Raw genomic sequence first — 12488 nt, forward strand, 5'->3', positions numbered from 1 at the left:
AAGTGCTTGATTTCCAAATTCCATGGTGAATTTCAAATTTAGACTATTCACGTTCAGGGATGTTACAAACTCCTCGAAGACTTCCCTGGTGCCTGTCCATATCACTAAGATATCATCTATGTACCGTTTCCATACATAGATGAAATCTGTGTATCGTGAATTTTGTTCCGAGAAGACCACCTTACTTTCCCACCAACCCAGGTGCAGGTTGGCATAAGCTGGGGCACAAGATGTCCCCATAGCGGTCCCCTGCACCTGGTGGTAGTACTTGTTTTTGAATAAAAAGAAGTTATGGGTAAGGATGAATCGTAGTAACTTTAGCACAAACTTTGTATGGGTATCATGATCTGGGCCTCTTTTTTCCAAAAAATGACCCACATGGTCAAGCCCACTTTCATGGGGGATAGAAGAATAAAGAGCTTCAACATCCAAGCTGCAGAGTACTGACCCTCTAGGTACCTTCAATGATCTCAAGCACTTCAATGTGTCTTTTGTATCTTTTAGGTATGAAGGTAGAGTTTCCACGTACGGTCGTAATATCCTATCCACATATATGCTTCCCTTGCTAGTAAAGTTATTGGACCCTGAGACTATGGGTCTGGCTGTCAGTGTTTCATACTGTTTATGGATCTTTGGGAGGCCATAAAATGTGGAAATTGTCGGGTATTTTATAAAGATACTACAGTATTCCTCTTTAGTCAGGATACCGTCATCATATGCTTGGTCTAGGAGCAATTTGTACTCCCTTTGGTACTTGGTTGATGGATCATTGGTAAGTACACTATAAGTCTTATCATCAAGGAGCATGCTCTCTATTATTTGTATATAGTGTGCTCTGTTCATTATCACGATGTTGCCACCTTTGTCCGCCGGTTTGATGATGATCCCATCATTTTCCTTTAGGCTGCAGAGTGCTTTCCATTCTGCTTTGGACAAATTACCCTTAGGTTTCATGGTAAGCATATCCGTATTAATCATTTTTATCATGTTGGTGGTAGATTCCACAAACATGTCGATGTTCTTGAACTCTCTCAGGTTGGGGGTGAATTTGCTCTTAGGTCGCAGGTTTGTATATGGAGTAGTTATTGCCGTATTATCATTCTCCTCTAAAAGGGTAACTAATTCCTGTAGGCATTGGTATTCTCTTAGGTTGAAACCCAATTCTTTGGCCTTTTTTTCATCTTTTATTTTAAAGAATTTATGTAGTGCCAGTCTTCTGCCAAACAGGTTGACATCTTTAATCCATTCAAAATGGTTAAATGGAGGAATCGGAACAAAGGATAGTCCTTTCATCAAGACCCCTATTTGCGTGTCAGTAAGTATGGTATCTGACAAATTAACTACTCGCATATCTTTATTCAGTATCTCCTGCGTGCCCTGCCTCTGTTCCTGGTTTGTCTGTAGTTCTGTGTTTCCCCTTCTCGAGGGGGCTGTCCTAAAAAAGTCACTCCCTTTTTTAGTATTCCTTTGCTACCCTGTTGGTTCCGATTATTACTGGTGGTGGGTGTTTGTTCACTATCTGTGTCTGACGTTTCATATTCAGACGTCTCATAATGATCTGAGTCCATCCTCATTGTTTTTTTGAAGCGTCTATACACATTGCCTTTTCTATAGTCGTCATTGTCCCTCACGTATTTTCCGTGTTTACGACTTTTAACATTATTTTGATACTTGTTCAGATTTTGTTGTAATTTCTGTTCTTGTGCAGCGAAAGAGGGGTCGTCTTTACAGCTTTGTATATCCTCTATTGCTGTCTTCACTTTTTCATTAACAGTTTTAAGCCTCTCTGCTTCAAATCTTTGCAAGATATCCATGAATTTTTTGGAGCAGGTATCCGCTGCTTCCTCCCATTCTTTTTGTAAGGCCGGGTCATTCATTTCAACATTTGGTGTCGTCTGGACCCTTAACCCCCTTGGTATCATCGATTTACTCTGATACTTTTGTAGAGAGGTTACTTCCCATCCCAGCCTGATCTGTTGCTTACACATGTTTGATAGACTCCTAAACTTGGAATTTATATTATCGTGTTCTGGTAGGTATGTTACGTCTTTATCGGAGAATACAGATTCTATGTCTGTGCACCATTGATTAGGTTCTTTCAATTGGGAAAGGAAATTAGCCATACTTGGATTTGTTTTGAAAATATGCCACGGTCGTGTCTTATAAGAGATGACACATTAAATGGTATTGAAACCTCTATAAATTAGAACAAGTAAATGGACGTTATTACGTACTATTTTATTATCCACTCCTATCTCATATTGATACAGGTTCATCTCCCCCTTAATTTATTAGATGTGTTAGTTAGTTATAAGTTTCCTTTATTTTTTGAGGGGAATTTATACCCTACAATAAAGGTGTTTTTTATTTTTCTGTCCATCAAGGGTAGACTCACAGAATCTTTATGGGTGTTCATGTGCCGATTTGGGCTTTGATCACCACCAGTCTACTTAGTTAATATATATTCAAGGGTTACCCCCTATTTAAGATTCTGTGGACACATCATAGATCCTGCTTGTCGGGTATCTTACTACTTACCACTAACTGCTCATTTGACGCTTTTAAGATTTCAAAGTCCTTGTTAAAACTGCAAAATCTTTGTTAAAACAAAGGAGTAAAAAAACACAATATGACTTGACATACGGAATTCTATTTTTATGCATAGTTAGACTTGTGAAAAAGTGTGTTAGAGAGGGGAGGTCCGAATCAAATTCCTTCCATTCCACAGCTGAATGAATCGATGAATAAGACTCTACAGGTAAATTCAATGCTATCATTACATCCGGCTGTGGATTAAAGGTTTTGGAACCATTCCAACTGCTCCAAACACAATTTTGCACAAGTCTATATATAATGACTTCTTCCTCCAAACATCTGTCCTTTATTTTCCCATTTTCAAAACATAGTCCAGTGGCTATTTAGACAACACAAGCGCTGTCTGAAGCATTAGTATAGGCATTTCCCACTATGCTGAAAGTGCACCACACTGGCTCGTTGGTCTAGGGGTATGATTCTCGCTTCGGGTGCGAGAGGTCCAGGGTTCAATTCCCAGACGAGCCCAAGCATTCTGTTTGTTGTTTCTCTTTAGAAGTATGTAATTTTGAACTGTGTTTAATTTATACAGCAAAACCCTTCAAGTGCTCCTAAGTGAAGATGATGGAATGCCTCCTCAATTATATATGTTTCCTGGTGCTTCTGATATTTCCTTTCAAATCTAAGATTTGATATTCATACACTTTTAGCTTTTTCTTAGAAATGTATGAGAAAGTTTGAGAGAAATATTTAGAAATGTGTCGTTTTCATTATCAACCATTCAAAATCAATAGTTTATCGTAAGTCATTAATGCCAGACATAACTGCTCAGATGACACTTTTAAGACTGCAAAGTCTTTGTTAAGACTGCAAAATCTTTTCTAAGAACCAACAAAGGAGAAAAAAAGACTATATGTTTTGACATACGGAATTCCATTTTTATTCATACTTAAACTTGTGCAAATATGTGTTAGAGAGGGTTAGTCTGAATCAAATGACTTCCAGTCAACACCTAAATAATGTATTAATGAATAACACTCTACAAGTCAAGGCAGTCGTTAATGTATTGATAAATAACACTCTACAAGAAAATTCAAGTTATTGAAACCAGGCCAACCTCCCCAAACATAATTTTGCACAAGTCTATTTTTGTAATAAATTTCTTCTCTGCAGGGTGCGAGAGGTCCTGTTTTCAAATCCCTGATGGGCCCAAGCTTTTGTTTTTCTGTTTTAAAGCACGCAGCTTCGAACTGTTTAATTTAGTCAGCAAAATTCAATAATAGCAAAACCCTTCAAGTGCTTTTAAGAGAAGAAGATGTCATGCCACCTTGTATATTTATTTCCTGTTTTCAGTCTCTTATTTAAAAATGTATGGTGCTTCTGATATCACCTTATAAATCTAAGATGTTATAGGCATTCACCTTTAGCTTTTTTTTTAGAAACTTATGAGAAACTTTGAGAGAAATCGTTAGAAATGTGTATGTTTCATAACCAACCATTCAAAATCAATGTTTTCTGATAATTTATTAATGCAAGGGCTAACTGCTCATATGACGCTTTTAAGATTTCAAAGTCCTTGTTAAAACTGCAAAATCTTTGTTAAAACAAAGGAGAAAAAAAACACAATATGACTTGACATACGGAATTCTATTTTTATTCATAGTGAGACTTGTGAAAAAGTGTGTTAGAGAGGGGAGGTCCGAATCAAATTCCTTCCATTCCACAGCTGAATGAATCGATGAATAAGACTCTACAGGTAAATTCAATGCTATCATTACATCCGGCTGTGGATTAAAGGTTTTGGAACCATTCCAACTGCTCCAAACACAATTTTGCACAAGTCTATGTATAATGACTTCTTCCTCCAAACATCTTTCCTTTATTTTCCCATTTTCAAAACATAGTCCAGTGGCTATTTAGACAACACAAGCGCTGTCTGAAGCATTAGTATAGGCATTTCCCACTATGCTGAAAGTGCACCACACTGGCTCGTTGGTCTAGGGGTATGATTCTCGCTTCGGGTGCGAGAGGTCCCGGGTTCAAATCCCGGACGAGCCCAAGCATTCTGTTTGTTGTTTCTCTTTAGAAGTATGTAATTTTGAACTGTGTTTAATTTATACAGCAAAACCCTTCAAGTGCTCCTAAGTGAAGATGATGGAATGCCTCCTCAATTATATATGTTTCCTGGTGCTTCTGATATTTCCTTTCAAATCTAAGATTTGATATTCATACACTTTTAGCTTTTTCTTAGAAATGTATGAGAAAGTTTGAGAGAAATATTTAGAAATGTGTCGTTTTCATTATCAACCATTCAAAATCAATAGTTTATCGTAAGTCATTAATGCCAGACATAACTGCTCAGATGACACTTTTAAGACTGCAAAGTCTTTGTTAAGACTGCAAAATCTTTTCTAAGAACCAACAAAGGAGAAAAAAAGACTATATGTTTTGACATACGGAATTCCATTTTTATTCATACTTAAACTTGTGCAAATATGTGTTAGAGAGGGTTAGTCCGAATCAAATGACTTCCAGTCAACACCTAAATAATGTATTAATGAATAACACTCTACAAGTCAAGGCAGTCGTTAATGTATTGATAAATAACACTCTACAAGAAAATTCAAGTTATTGAAACCAGGCCAACCTCCCCAAACATAATTTTGCACAAGTCTATTTTTGTAATAAATTTCTTCTCTGCAGGGTGCGAGAGGTCCTGTTTTCAAATCCCTGATGGGCCCAAGCTTTTGTTTTTCTGTTTTAAAGCACGCAGCTTCGAACTGTTTAATTTAGTCAGCAAAATTCAATAATAGCAAAACCCTTCAAGTGCTTTTAAGAGAAGAAGATGTCATGCCACCTTGTATATTTATTTCCTGTTTTCAGTCTCTTATTTAAAAATGTATGGTGCTTCTGATATCACCTTATAAATCTAAGATTTTATAGGCATTCACCTTTAGCTTTTTTTTAGAAACTTATGAGAAACTTTGAGAGAAATCGTTAGAAATGTGTATGTTTCATAACCAACCATTCAAAATCAATGTTTTCTGATAATTTATTAATGCAAGGGCTAACTGCTCATATGACGCTTTTAAGATTTCAAAGTCCTTGTTAAAACTGCAAAATCTTTGTTAAAACAAAGGAGAAAAAAAAACACAATATGAATTGACATACGGAATTCTATTTTTATTCATAGTTATACTTGTGAAAAAGTGTGTTAGAGAGGGGAGGTCCGAATCAAATTCCTTCCATTCCACAGCTGAATGAATCGATGAATAAGACTCTACAGGTAAATTCAATGCTATCATTACATCCGGCTGTGGATTAAAGGTTTTGGAACCATTCCAACTGCTCCAAACACAATTTTGCACAAGTCTATGTATAATGACTTCTTCCTCCAAACATCTTTCCTTTATTTTCCCATTTTCAAAACATAGTCCAGTGGCTATTTAGACAACACAAGCGCTGTCTGAAGCATTAGTATAGGCATTTCCCACTATGCTGAAAGTGCACCACACTGGCTCGTTGGTCTAGGGGTATGATTCTCGCTTCGGGTGCGAGAGGTCCCGGGTTCAAATCCCGGACGAGCCCAAGCATTCTGTTTGTTGTTTCTCTTTAGAAGTATGTAATTTTGAACTGTGTTTAATTTATACAGCAAAACCCTTCAAGTGCTCCTAAGTGAAGATGATGGAATGCCTCCTCAATTATATATGTTTCCTGGTGCTTCTGATATTTCCTTTCAAATCTAAGATTTGATATTCATACACTTTTAGCTTTTTCTTAGAAATGTATGAGAAAGTTTGAGAGAAATATTTAGAAATGTGTCGTTTTCATTATCAACCATTCAAAATCAATAGTTTATCGTAAGTCATTAATGCCAGACATAACTGCTCAGATGACACTTTTAAGACTGCAAAGTCTTTGTTAAGACTGCAAAATCTTTTCTAAGAACCAACAAAGGAGAAAAAAAGACTATATGTTTTGACATACGGAATTCCATTTTTATTCATACTTAAACTTGTGCAAATATGTGTTAGAGAGGGTTAGTCCGAATCAAATGACTTCCAGTCAACACCTAAATAATGTATTAATGAATAACACTCTACAAGTCAAGGCAGTCGTTAATGTATTGATAAATAACACTCTACAAGAAAATTCAAGTTATTGAAACCAGGCCAACCTCCCCAAACATAATTTTGCACAAGTCTATTTTTGTAATAAATTTCTTCTCTGCAGGGTGCGAGAGGTCCTGTTTTCAAATCCCTGATGGGCCCAAGCTTTTGTTTTTCTGTTTTAAAGCACGCAGCTTCGAACTGTTTAATTTAGTCAGCAAAATTCAATAATAGCAAAACCCTTCAAGTGCTTTTAAGAGAAGAAGATGTCATGCCACCTTGTATATTTATTTCCTGTTTTCAGTCTCTTATTTAAAAATGTATGGTGCTTCTGATATCACCTTATAAATCTAAGATTTTATAGGCATTCACCTTTAGCTTTTTTTTTAGAAACTTATGAGAAACTTTGAGAGAAATCGTTAGAAATGTGTATGTTTCATAACCAACCATTCAAAATCAATGTTTTCTGATAATTTATTAATGCAAGGGCTAACTGCTCATATGACGCTTTTAAGATTTCAAAGTCCTTGTTAAAACTGCAAAATCTTTGTTAAAACAAAGGAGAAAAAAAACACAATATGACTTGACATACGGAATTCTATTTTTATTCATAGTTAGACTTGTGAAAAAGTGTGTTAGAGAGGGGAGGTCCGAATCAAATTCCTTCCATTCCACAGCTGAATGAATCGATGAATAAGACTCTACAGGTAAATTCAATGCTATCATTACATCCGGCTGTGGATTAAAGGTTTTGGAACCATTCCAACTGCTCCAAACACAATTTTGCACAAGTCTATGTATAATGACTTCTTCCTCCAAACATCTTTCCTTTATTTTCCCATTTTCAAAACATAGTCCAGTGGCTATTTAGACAACACAAGCGCTGTCTGAAGCATTAGTATAGGCATTTCCCACTATGCTGAAAGTGCACCACACTGGCTCGTTGGTCTAGGGGTATGATTCTCGCTTCGGGTGCGAGAGGTCCCGGGTTCAAATCCCGGACGAGCCCAAGCATTCTGTTTGTTGTTTCTCTTTAGAAGTATGTAATTTTGAACTGTGTTTAATTTATACAGCAAAACCCTTCAAGTGCTCCTAAGTGAAGCTGATGGAATGCCTCCTCAATTATATATGTTTCCTGGTGCTTCTGATATTTCCTTTCAAATCTAAGATTTGATATTCATACACTTTAAGCTTTTTCTTAGAAATGTATGAGAAAGTTTGAGAGAAATATTTAGAAATGTGTCGTTTTCATTATCAACCATTCAAAATCAATAGTTTATCGTAAGTCATTAATGCCAGACATAACTGCTCAGATGACACTTTTAAGACTGCAAAGTCTTTGTTAAGACTGCAAAATCTTTTCTAAGAACCAACAAAGGAGAAAAAAAGACTATATGTTTTGACATACGGAATTCCATTTTTATTCATACTTAAACTTGTGCAAATATGTGTTAGAGAGGGTTAGTCTGAATCAAATGACTTCCAGTCAACACCTAAATAATGTATTAATGAATAACACTCTACAAGTCAAGGCAGTCGTTAATGTATTGATAAATAACACTCTACAAGAAAATTCAAGTTATTGAAACCAGGCCAACCTCCCCAAACATAATTTTGCACAAGTCTATTTTTGTAATAAATTTCTTCTCTGCAGGGTGTGAGAGGTCCTGTTTTCAAATCCCTGATGGGCTCAAGCTTTTGTTTTTCTGTTTTAAAGCACGCAGCTTCGAACTGTTTAATTTAGTCAGCAAAATTCAATAATAGCAAAACCCTTCAAGTGCTTTTAAGAGAAGAAGATGTCATGCCACCTTGTATATTTATTTCCTGTTTTCAGTCTCTTATTTAAAAATGTATGGTGCTTCTGATATCACCTTATAAATCTAAGATTTTATAGGCATTCACCTTTAGCTTTTTTTTTAGAAACTTATGAGAAACTTTGAGAGAAATCGTTAGAAATGTGTATGTTTCATAACCAACCATTCAAACTCAATGTTTTCTGATAATTTGTTAATGCAAGGGCTAACTGCTCATTTGACGCTTTTAAGATTTCAAAGTCCTTGTTAAAACTGCAAAATCTTTGTTAAAACAAAGGAGAAAAAAAACACAATATGACTTGACATACGGAATTCTATTTTTATTCATAGTTAGACTTGTGAAAAAGTGTGTTAGAGAGGGGAGGTCCGAATCAAATTCCTTCCATTCCACAGCTGAATGAATCGATGAATAAGACTCTACAGGTAAATTCAATGCTATCATTACATCCGGCTGTGGATTAAAGGTTTTGGAACCATTCCAACTGCTCCAAACACAATTTTGCACAAGTCTATGTATAATGACTTCTTCCTCCAAACATCTTTCCTTTATTTTCCCATTTTCAAAACATAGTCCAGTGGCTATTTAGACAACACAAGCGCTGTCTGAAGCATTAGTATAGGCATTTCCCACTATGCTGAAAGTGCACCACACTGGCTCGTTGGTCTAGGGGTATGATTCTCGCTTCGGGTGCGAGAGGTCCCGGGTTCAAATCCCGGACGAGCCCAAGCATTCTGTTTGTTGTTTCTCTTTAGAAGTATGTAATTTTGAACTGTGTTTAATTTATACAGCAAAACCCTTCAAGTGCTCCTAAGTGAAGCTGATGGAATGCCTCCTCAATTATATATGTTTCCTGGTGCTTCTGATATTTCCTTTCAAATCTAAGATTTGATATTCATACACTTTTAGCTTTTTCTTAGAAATGTATGAGAAAGTTTGAGAGAAATATTTAGAAATGTGTCGTTTTCATTATCAACCATTCAAAATCAATAGTTTATCGTAAGTCATTAATGCCAGACATAACTGCTCAGATGACACTTTTAAGACTGCAAAGTCTTTGTTAAGACTGCAACATATTTTGTAAGAACCAACAAAGGAGAAAAAAAGACTATATGTTTTGACGTACGGAATTCTATTTTTATTCATACTTAAACTTGTGCAAATATGTGTTAGAGAGGGTAAGTCCGAATCAAATAACTTCCAGTCCACACCTGAATAATGTATTGATGAATAACACTCTCCAAGTAAATTCAAGTCAGTCATTAATGTATTGATGAATAACACTCTACAAGTAAATTCAAGTTATTGGAACCAGGCCAACCTCCCCAAACATCATTTTGCACAAGTCTAATTTTGCTAATCTTTGCTAAGAACAAAGAAAAGAGAAAAAAAGACTATATGTTTTGACATACGGAATTCCATTTTTATTCATACTTAAACTTGTGCAAATATGTGTTAGAGAGGGTTAGTCCGAATCAAATGACTTCCAGTCAACACCTAAATAATGTATTAATGAATAACACTCTACAAGTCAAGGCAGTCGTTAATGTATTGATAAATAACACTCTACAAGAAAATTCAAGTTATTGGAACCAGGCCAACCTCCCCAAACATAATTTTGCACAAGTCTATTTTTGTAATAAATTTCTTCTCTGCAGGGTGCGAGAGGTCCTGGGTTCAAATCCCTGTTGGGCCCAAGCTTTTGTTTTTCTGTTTTAAAGCACGCAGCTTCGAACTGTTTAATTTAGTCAGCAAAATTCAATAATAGCAAAACCCTTCAAGTGCTTTTAAGAGAAGAAGATGTCATGCCACCTTGTATATTTATTTCCTGTTTTCAGTCTCTTATTTAAAAATGTATGGTGCTTCTGATATCACCTTATAAATCTAAGATTTTATAGGCATTCACCTTTAGCTTTTTTTTTAGAAACTTATGAGAAACTTTGAGAGAAATCGTTAGAAATGTGTATGTTTCATAACCAACCATTCAAAATCAATGTTTTCTGATAATTTATTAATGCAAGGGCTAACTGCTCATATGACGCTTTTAAGATTTCAAAGTCCTTGTTAAAACTGCAAAATCTTTGTTAAAACAAAGGAGAAAAAAAACACAATATGACTTGACATACGGAATTCTATTTTTATTCATAGTTAGACTTGTGAAAAAGTGTGTTAGAGAGGGGAGGTCCGAATCAAATTCCTTCCATTCCACAGCTGAATGAATCGATGAATAAGACTCTACAGGTAAATTCAATGCTATCATTACATCCGGCTGTGGATTAAAGGTTTTGGAACCATTCCAACTGCTCCAAACACAATTTTGCACAAGTCTATGTATAATGACTTCTTCCTCCAAACATCTTTCCTTTATTTTCCCATTTTCAAAACATAGTCCAGTGGCTATTTAGACAACACAAGCGCTGTCTGAAGCATTAGTATAGGCATTTCCCACTATGCTGAATCCCGGACGAGCCCAAGCATTCTGTTTGTTGTTTCTCTTTAGAAGTATGTAATTTTGAACTGTGTTTAATTTATACAGCAAAACCCTTCAAGTGCTCCTAAGTGAAGATGATGGAATGCCTCCTCAATTATATATGTTTCCTGGTGCTTCTGATATTTCCTTTCAAATCTAAGATTTGATATTCATACACTTTTAGCTTTTTCTTAGAAATGTATGAGAAAGTTTGAGAGAAATATTTAGAAATGTGTCGTTTTCATTATCAACCATTCAAAATCAATAGTTTATCGTAAGTCATTAATGCCAGACATAACTGCTCAGATGACACTTTTAAGACTGCAAAGTCTTTGTTAAGACTGCAAAATCTTTTCTAAGAACCAACAAAGGAGAAAAAAAGACTATATGTTTTGACATACGGAATTCCATTTTTATTCATACTTAAACTTGTGCAAATATGTGTTAGAGAGGGTTAGTCCGAATCAAATGACTTCCAGTCAACACCTAAATAATGTATTAATGAATAACACTCTACAAGTCAAGGCAGTCGTTAATGTATTGATAAATAACACTCTACAAGAAAATTCAAGTTATTGAAACCAGGCCAACCTCCCCAAACATAATTTTGCACAAGTCTATTTTTGTAATAAATTTCTTCTCTGCAGGGTGCGAGAGGTCCTGTTTTCAAATCCCTGATGGGCCCAGGCTTTTGTTTTTCTGTTTTAAAGCACGCAGCTTCGAACTGTTTAATTTAGTCAGCAAAATTCAATAATAGCAAAACCCTTCAAGTGCTTTTAAGAGAAGAAGATGTCATGCCACCTTGTATATTTATTTCCTGTTTTCAGTCTCTTATTTAAAAATGTATGGTGCTTCTGATATCACCTTATCAATCTAAGATTTTATAGGCATTCACCTTTAGCTTTTTTTTTAGAAACTTATGAGAAACTTTGAGAGAAATCGTTAGAAATGTGTATGTTTCATAACCAACCATTCAAAATCAATGTTTTCTGATAATTTATTAATGCAAGGGCTAACTGCTCATATGACGCTTTTAAGATTTCAAAGTCCTTGTTAAAACTGCAAAATCTTTGTTAAAACAAAGGAGAAAAAAAACACAATATGACTTGACATACGGAATTCTATTTTTATTCATAGTTAGACTTGTGAAAAAGTGTGTTAGAGAGGGGAGGTCCGAATCAAATTCCTTCCATTCCACAGCTGAATGAATCGATGAATAAGACTCTACAGGTAAATTCAATGCTATCATTACATCCGGCTGTGGATTAAAGGTTTTGGAACCATTCCAACTGCTCCAAACACAATTTTGCACAAGTCTATGTATAATGACTTCTTCCTCCAAACATCTTTCCTTTATTTTCCCATTTTCAAAACATAGTCCAGTGGCTATTTAGACAACACAAGCGCTGTCTGAAGCATTAGTATAGGCATTTCCCACTATGCTGAAAGTGCACCACACTGGCTCGTTGGTCTAGGGGTATGATTCTCGCTTCGGGTGCGAGAGGTCCCGGGTTCAAATCCCGGACGAGCCCAAGCATTCTGTTTGTTGTTTCTCTTTAGAAGTA

The 12488-nt window shown here is 35.7% G+C and overlaps 6 non-coding genes across 6 annotated transcripts; all 6 read left to right on the top strand.

The window, feature by feature from the left end:
* Window positions 1-2988: 2988 nt before the first annotated feature.
* Window positions 2989-3060, top strand: TRNAP-CGG (transfer RNA proline (anticodon CGG)). Its single transcript has one exon. It is a non-coding gene; the product is annotated as a tRNA-Pro (tRNA).
* Window positions 3061-4518: 1458 nt separating this feature from the next.
* TRNAP-CGG (transfer RNA proline (anticodon CGG)) lies at window positions 4519-4590 on the top strand. The gene has a single exon. It is a non-coding gene; the product is annotated as a tRNA-Pro (tRNA).
* Window positions 4591-6048: 1458 nt separating this feature from the next.
* TRNAP-CGG (transfer RNA proline (anticodon CGG)) lies at window positions 6049-6120 on the top strand. The gene has a single exon. It is a non-coding gene; the product is annotated as a tRNA-Pro (tRNA).
* A 1458-nt stretch (window positions 6121-7578) lies between these two features.
* TRNAP-CGG (transfer RNA proline (anticodon CGG)) lies at window positions 7579-7650 on the top strand. The gene has a single exon. It is a non-coding gene; the product is annotated as a tRNA-Pro (tRNA).
* A 1458-nt stretch (window positions 7651-9108) lies between these two features.
* Window positions 9109-9180, top strand: TRNAP-CGG (transfer RNA proline (anticodon CGG)). The gene has a single exon. It is a non-coding gene; the product is annotated as a tRNA-Pro (tRNA).
* Window positions 9181-12383: 3203 nt separating this feature from the next.
* On the top strand, window positions 12384-12455 carry TRNAP-CGG (transfer RNA proline (anticodon CGG)). Its single transcript has one exon. It is a non-coding gene; the product is annotated as a tRNA-Pro (tRNA).
* The last annotated feature ends 33 nt before the right edge of the window (window positions 12456-12488 follow it).

Source organism: Pelobates fuscus, chromosome 6, assembly GCF_036172605.1.
Source record: "Pelobates fuscus isolate aPelFus1 chromosome 6, aPelFus1.pri, whole genome shotgun sequence".
Taxonomy (NCBI): Eukaryota; Metazoa; Chordata; class Amphibia; order Anura; family Pelobatidae; genus Pelobates; species Pelobates fuscus.